The 8,515-nt window shown below is 42.9% G+C and overlaps 1 pseudogene; it reads left to right on the forward strand.

Moving 5' to 3' along the window:
- Positions 1–3,271: 3,271 nt before the first annotated feature.
- LOC125895052 (uncharacterized protein K02A2.6-like) lies at positions 3,272–7,224 on the forward strand (annotated as a pseudogene).
- Positions 7,225–8,515: the final 1,291 nt, after the last annotated feature.

Below are 8,515 nucleotides of genomic sequence, written 5' to 3' on the forward strand. Positions count from 1 at the left end.
AGTATGATAAAGTTTCAGGTCACCGCTTAGATCCCTCAGCCAAAAGACAAAATAAGTCATATTGATCTCAGCACAGTGTACACTTACAGCGGCTGTTGTGCCTGTATTTCAGGTGAAGATGTGACACATACAGCAAACACAGTTAGCACATAATGGTAAATGGCTGCATTGATCCAGTGCCCCTATCTTTGCCACTCATTCACCTATTCCTACACACACACTCACACCAATGCCTACCATGCAAGATGCTGGCCTGACCATCTGGAGCGATTTGGTATCCGTGTCCTGCCCTTTGACATGTGGACATGTGGAAGCTGTGGATAGAATCAGATAAAACCTGAGCAGTGCTCCGTGATTAGCTGCTCTGCTGCTTCTCTCCTCATTGCATACACAGGACATGTTAGGGAGGAATGCACTGCTAATGGGAGGGGACATGTTAACATATGATGATTATGTTTTCTGCTGGATATACAAAAGTCACACAATTTGCAGTGGTGAATTTTGTGGTGAAATGTCTTGCCTCTGAACAGTGAGCGTAAACAACAAACCCATGTGTGACAATCCTTGACGCTAAGAGTGTAGGAGCATATTGAAGTTCTCGGCAAGGCAAGATGTTTTATTGCCCTGTCCCCTAATTGACCCCAGTCAGGAGAAAGACAGTCGGTCTGTCTCCAAGGAGATTATGTGAAGTGATTCAAATGACTTCACTTATAAAGGGGTCCCCCTCTCTTTTATACCCCGACGTAACATTTTAATTACCGGCTCTACTTTGAAAAACAATGCACCCTTTGATGACCACATCCTGCCACTTACATGTGACTCCAAAGAGAGACAAATGTTCTATTGTAACAGGACTGAAACGTATGTGTCAGATCCTTGTGCCTTTTTATTACCGTTTAACATGTCCAAATTTGTATGTGCACATGACCATGTGTTATATGAATGGTACTTTGCTTCAACTCTGTTAAGAACAAAGTTTTGATATGTGGCAGAATTAAATATTAATTTCAACTCTCTAACATATAGCCATATTGCCATCTTGTGGCGGAGTTAAGAAGAATTACCGTAAGGAAGTCCACTTTATATATATATTCAATGAAGATATAATTAGGTATTATTGATCAACTTATTGCATGACTATGTGTTCCTTCATTCTGTTTCTCATTATACATTGTCATTGAATTAGTCAGAGTGTGTGTATTTAATGTAGGCTAGCTGTTATCACGGCATAATAAGTGTATTTTGATTTAATGTTAATGTGTATGTTTAATTGGATGCTAAGAAACAATGTGGACCATAGTGGGAAGAGTAAGTGTCACTTGCGCGTAACATATTAAAGTATATGACCTCGTATCAGGAAAGAATTAAAGTTTTCCCTGATTATATCTCAATAGGGATATATTCCTTATCATGAGGAAAAACCCCCTTCTTATCAGGCTCGCCACCCACTTTTTGACTCAGTGAAATACCCGGGTGTCGCTTGCTCTCATATTCTTCTCTGCTTCTCTTCTCTCAAACCCATGTCTTATCTCTTACTTCCTCTTGTCTACTTTCTTCTGTTAATTTGTCTTGCTCTTAGCTTCTTTTAATTTTTCATCTTGTCTTGTTTTACGTGCTCTTAACTTTTAACTCTTGCTTCAATTTTTTTCTCGTTTTTGTCTGCCGTATTTGTTCACATTTTACCTTTTTGGTAGTGCGTAATTTCTGTTATTATGTTTTTAACCTTTTGTGCTCACGAGCAAAGTTATTTTGAAATTTTATCAATCCAGTTTTCTTTCATCTCCAGTGTTTTCAATATTTTTACGCGTAGTAGTAACTTTGACAGCAATATCGAACGGCCAGCGATATTGCGTGGGCCAACCAGCTGGGTACCCACAGGACATCGCGAATTCAACCGCTCTCCCGGCTGTGAAACAGCCGTGCTATTCTGCTGGAAAACCCAGGAGCAGCTGAGCGACAGTCCAGGGACCCCGAAAAAGCTCGCTGAAAGTAGGCCAGAAACTTCCATAATCTGAGTTAACTGCTGTGCAGTGAAGAGAGAGGTCGAACAGGAGGCTTAGTTAATTATCCCGATTTTAATTTAGGTTTCAGTAGGTACAAGTGAATGGTTTTGCACATTCCTGCGGTCCCCACTGATAACATAGGCTGTTTTAATATAGGCTACTCTCCCACTATCGCCAAACTAAGCAAATCAATCAATCAAATCAAACGAGTGTTACTTCTCATTTCATTCATATATATACTGTTAATTTTGTGTTGTGTCATATAATCATCATTTGCTATTCATTTACTCAGTGTTACCCATTTAGTTAAATAAATCTTCATTTATTGCCAAGTCGTTTGTGATGTATATCTTGTGTACAGGAGCTGAGATCACTGTCTAGAGAATTCATAACCCAGATATTGAGATTGATTCATTATTGATAAGTGTGCTGACGAATTAATAAGTAATTTACGGAGTTATTAATTTGATTAGTCGCTTCCCTCGTTAGGAGGGTGGTGCCCCAAATTCATTATTACGAGTGCAAATATTCTAAAAGAGGTATTTCCCCTACAAGAGAAACTGATGTAGTATAAAGAGCAAGAAAATCAACGAAAGGTGGGAGGGGAGTTGGATGGGTCAAACAAAATAGGACTTTCACTCTGGAGACTGCAGTTCATGTCCCATGGGACACCAAAGGTCAGTGTTGTTTTAATATAACTTTAGGTCATTTATGTACTGTCAATGGGCACTGACGTCACTCATGTGCCATATTTATGTCACATTAGGTTCCGTAAGGAACTGGTTGGCTTATTTTACGCAAAGACAAGATTGTTTTTCTGTGGTATCGCAGATAATCATTTGTTGTTTGTATATTTACACTTATTATTTGCATATTTACATTGGTTACAGTTGATACTCCCTGCAGAGAGAATTATTAGTCCTTGGGCGTTATGTTGCAGTACCTAAGAGTCCAGCAGAGGGCGAACTGAGACTGTTAGAGTTGCTAAGGTCAATGTTATGCATGCAGAAGAAGTAGAATGCTGAAGGCACGAAGCCAAAGATATATATATGTGTTATGCTGCAAGACTGGTTCAGTAAAGACCTTTGAAACAAGTTCCCTTGTAGACAATGGATTATTTATGAAGATGTAACATCTTTTTGGCGACGAGGACTAGTCTGGGGGAGGACAGCCGTCGGAAGGACTTTAAAAGAAAATCACGAGGGAGTTGGTACAGGTTCTGCTAGCTAACGAGTGACTGCAGTTAGCCTCTGGCTAAGAAGAGAGGTATGGCTACAATTGGCACGCTAACAGCGTTTGATTCCAAGAATCAGACCTGGGATGAGTATACTGAAATACTCGAGCAGTTTTTCGCGGCCAATGAAATTGACAGTGCAGACATGCAAAAAGCTATACTGATAAGTGTCGTAGGAGCATCGACCTACAGCCTGATGCGCAACCTTTTCAGCCCGGACAAACCTAAAGATAAATCCTTCAAAGAGCTTGTACTCCTGATGAAAAATCACTTTGATCCAAAGCCCAGTGAAATTGTGCAAAGGTACAAATTTGACTCTCGCAACCGCAAGCACAACAAAACAGTCATGGAATATGTGGCCGAGCTGCGCCGTTTAGCGCAAGATTGTAACTACGGCAATACCCTGCACCAGATGTTAAGAGACAGGATTGTTTGTGGGATTAATGATGACAGAATCCAGAGGCGTCTCCTGCCAGAAACAGACCTCACTTTTGAAAAGGCCCTGTCAATCGCTGTATCACATGAGATGGCAAATAAAAATGCACAGGACCTGCAGACTGGTGCGTTGGCAGAATGTTTCAGCATAAACAATGAACAGCAGGAGGCTCGCACCTTTAAAGAGGACAGCAGAGAGTGCTACTGGTGCAAAGGGACCAGGCACACCGCAGCAGACTGTAAGTACAAACAAGAGAAATGTCATGCTTGTGGTAAAGTTGGACATATAGCAAGAGCTTGTAGAAGCAAAGCTAAACTGAACCAGAAAAAACATGGACTTGCAAATGAAAAGAAAGACAAAAAGCGGAGTTCACGCTACCATTCTCACAAAGTACTCGAGACAGAAGATGAAAGTAAAAGTGATGACTCCTTCACATTGAACTGCATCAAGTGTAGACAAAAGCATCAGAGCAAACTGTACAAATTAGGGCGACAGAGCACAGTGCACCTGAGAAAAGTAGACCCCTACACTGTGGATATGAAACTCAATGAGAAAGATGTAACCTTTGAAACTGACACTGGATGTTGCCTAATGGTCATGAATGAAGAGACATTTAAAGAGACATAGAGACACACCAAACTACCTAGTCTGAGGCCCATCAAAATTAAGCTGGAAATTTACACAGGGGATCCTGTTAAGGTGATTGGTGCCACACTTGTCAGAGTCAGATATCAGCAGTAGAGAAAGAAACTGCCCCTTGTCGTGGTCAAAGGGGACGGCCCCCGTTTGCTAGGGCGAGGCTGGCTAGAGGACATATATCTGGACTGGAGAGAAATCAAAAACAAGCTGGAAAAGTGCACAAGATCAAGACAACAGAAAACACACTACAGCAAGTGTTAAACAAGCACGAGGACGTGTTCAAAGAGGAGTTGAGCACCCTGAAAGGTACCAAAGTTACCATTCATGTAAAACAGGGTGCCACCCCACGCTTCTTCCGCCCACGGTCTGTTCCTTTTGCCATGTGAGCAAAAGTAGATGAAGAAATAGACCGACATCATCTCGCTAGTGAAATACGCTGAATGGGCGGCGCCTGTCGTGCTAATCCGGAAGCCTATAGGGACTGTAAGACTGTGCGGAGACTACAAGCTTACTGTAAATACAGTGGCTTCCCTGGAACAGTATCCAATACCCAAAGTGGAGGACCTGTTCGCAGCGCTTTCTGGAGGAAAGCAGTTCTCCAAACTAGATATGAGTCACGCTTACCAACAAATACTCCTGGATGAGGAATCCAAAAAGTATGTGACAGTGAACACGCACCGAGGTCTATTCACGTACAACAGACTGCCTTTTGGAGTGGCGTCTGCGCCGGCCATATTCCAAAGGACAATAGAATGCCTTTTGAAAAGGATACCTCTGGTGGCTGTTTATTTAGATGACATTTTGGTGAGCGGGGAGGACGAGGCAAACCACCTGAAGAACTTAGCCGAGGTGTTGAGCAGGTTGGAAGAGGCTAGTCTGCGGCTGAAAAGAAGTAAGTGCGCCTTCATGCAAAAAGAAGTGGAGTACTTGGGGCACAGAGTGGATACACAGGGGCTCCACCCTGTGGAGAAGAAAGTTAAAGCCATCATGGATGCTCCTACTCCCACAAATGTCACAGAACTCAAAGCATACTTGGGTTTGTTAAACTATTACAACAAATTCCTCCCCAACCTGGCAACCCTGTTGGCCCCCCTACATGAACTTTTGAGACAGAATGTAAACTGGACATGGCAAAAGAAACAAGAGGAAGCGTTTCAAAAATCCAAGACGCTGCTGAACTCAGCTGATGTGTTAATTCACTACTCTGCCGACCGAGAGTTACTCCTCTCATGCGATGCATCACCATACGGTGTGGGAACCGTACTGTCACACAGGATGGACGATGGCAGTGAAAAACCGCTGGGGTTCATGTCACGCACACCCACCTGCTGAAAAGAGGTACTCTCAACTTGACAAAGAAGGCTTAGTTGTAATGTTTGGTATCAAGAGATTCCACAAATACTTGTACGGCCGAGTTTTCACTATTTACACAGACCATAAGCCGCTGATTTCTCTTTTCAACATGAAGAAGCCTATACCTCAGATGGGCTCACCGAGAGTGCAAAGATGGGCTGTGACATTGAGCGCTTATGAGTACAACATCGTGTACAAGCCAGGCAAACACCATGCAAATGCGGATGCGCTCAGCAGATTGCCTGTGCTGGAAACAGCACCTGAAAAGGAGATGACCAAACAAGTCTTGATGATGGATGTACTGGACGACACACTAGTTGACACCACGCAAATCAAACGCTGGACAGCTGAGGATGTCATCTTGTCCCAAGTCCATGAGTACACCTTAAACTGAGGCTCGCTTCAAGCCATATCAACAAAGAAAAATGGAACTGAGTGTAAGGGATGGATGTGTGCTCTGGGGAGCCAGAGTAGTCATCCCCACCAAAGGCAGAGACAAAATACTGCAGCTTCTGCACCAGACTCATACGGGCATGTCAAAGATGAAAGGCCTGGCAAGGTCATATGTATGGTGGCCAGGTATGGATGAGAACATTCAAAGGGAAGCGCAGTCGTGTGAAGAATGTCAAAAATACCACAAGTCACCACCCACTGCACCATTACACCCATGGGAATGGCCAGAGTCGCCGTGGTCCAGGATCCACGTGGACTATGCAGGGCCTTTCCTTGGTGAGATGTTTCTGCTCATTGTGGATGCTCATTCCAAGTGGATGGACATTTACCCGTTGAAATTACCTACATCACAAACCACCATCGAGAAACTGCGACAGAGTTTCAGTGTGTTTGGTCTGCTGAAGATGTTGGTATCAGACAACGGAACATGTTTCACAAGTGCTGAATTTGAGGCATTTATGAAACAAAATGGCATTGATCATGTAAGGTCAGCACCCTTCCACCCTTCCTCCAATGGTCTGGCAGAGAGGGCGGTGCAGACTTTCAAGGAGGGGATGAAGAAGGTAAAAGGTGACACATTGCAAACCAGACCGTCCAGATTTCTGTTCAGTTATCGAATCACACCTCATGCAACAACAGGCTTGTCACCTGCAGAAGTGATGATGTCACGGAGACTCCAATCAGCTTTTGATCTGCTCATGCCTGATGTGAAAACAAGAGTGCATCAAAAACAACTGAAACAGAAAGAGAATCATGACACAAAGAAAAGACTGAGAAGATTCGCACCAGGGGACAGTGTGTTCATCAGAAACTACTCCTACGGTCCAAAGTGGATCCCAGCTGTCATTGCGAGCTCATCAGGTCCAGTGTCGTACACCGTCACCATCGCAAGTGGTCAAACCATAAAGTGGCATGTGGATCAGGTTAGAGCCAGACTGACAGACACTGTTCCCAGCGAACCTGACACAGAGCTGGGGCTACTGCCTGACACGGAAGCAGGCTCCGAGGGCTGCTTGCCTTCAGTGATGGACACAACACCGCAACCTTCGTCATGTGAGCCACAGGAGTCACAGCCTGCTCCACGCACTCAGGCTCAACCAGACTGACTAGTTGCACCAGTGGTGCGACGTTTCCAGAGAGAGAGACAGTCACCTGTGCGTCTCAAGGACTTTGTTAGATAGAGTGAGATCTTTACGGGGGAGGAGATGTGGTATCGCAGATAATTATTTGTTGTTTGTATATTTACACTTATTTACATATCTGCATATTTACATTGGTTACAGTTGATACTCCCTGCAGAGAGAATTATTAGTCGTTGGGTGTTATGTTGCAGTACCTAAGAGTCCAGCAGAGGGCGAACTGAGACTGTTAGAGTTGCTAAGGTCAATGTTACGCATGCAGAAGAAGTAGAATGCTGAAGGCACGAAGCCGGATATATATATATGAGTTATGCTGCAAGACTGGCTCAGTAAAGACCTTTGAAACAAGTTCCCTCATGGACAATGGATTATTTATGAAGATGCAACATTTTCAAACCTAACCAAGTATTGTTTTTAATGTGTCAGCCTAACCACAACAATTTCACAACATTAACCATATGTTATAATGTGTTTCAGCTGTGCAGCACATAGATATGTAAAGAGTGTTATGTGCATTGCTATGAGACACCAAGGGGCTTGACAAAGCATTGGCATTTTACAGCCTGGGATTGACAACAGGTTGGTATATACCCGAAAAAAAAAACCAAACAATTATTAGAAAAATGAAGCAATTAGGCTATTATTAATGAACACAATATGATAATTGTAATGCAAACAAAGTGGTACAGTTGTTAGCATCGTCGCCTCCACCTGCTGCACTCTTGTTTGTCTTATTCTATCACTTAATCTTCTCTTATTCCCATGTTAAATGCATCCTAATGTAGAGTTTAACCACGAACAAAGATAGTTTTGTAATCATGATCACTATGTTATTATTTCTTTTCTAAGCTTAGTGATCTGATAGAATCCTAAGCCAATGAGCTCTCCTCCCCTCACAGGATGCTTCTTGGACTGGACTCTATAATGAACACAGTAAACCAGGCACTGAGTACACACAGACTGTGAGTCAGTAAAAATGCAGCACACATTTGCTCAGTGCCATTTTCTTAGTAAATAGGTAGGTGTTGGCTCTGTGTTCAATATTATCTTCCATTTCTTCTTCCATGTCTTCTCACGTCTTCTACACCTTTAAATTAACCCAATTGCCTGTATTTCTTTTCTAACATGGCTTAACGAATTCCATTTCTTCATGCATAAGAAGTGATAATTACAAATCAACATTCATTGCAGCTTGCCATATGTTTGTGTGATGAAGGTGTCGCGGGATTTCTTCTGTAGGGAAAATGTCATTTTCTTT

Source organism: Epinephelus fuscoguttatus, linkage group LG9 (genome assembly GCF_011397635.1).
Source record: "Epinephelus fuscoguttatus linkage group LG9, E.fuscoguttatus.final_Chr_v1".
NCBI lineage: Eukaryota > Metazoa > Chordata > Actinopteri > Perciformes > Serranidae > Epinephelus > Epinephelus fuscoguttatus.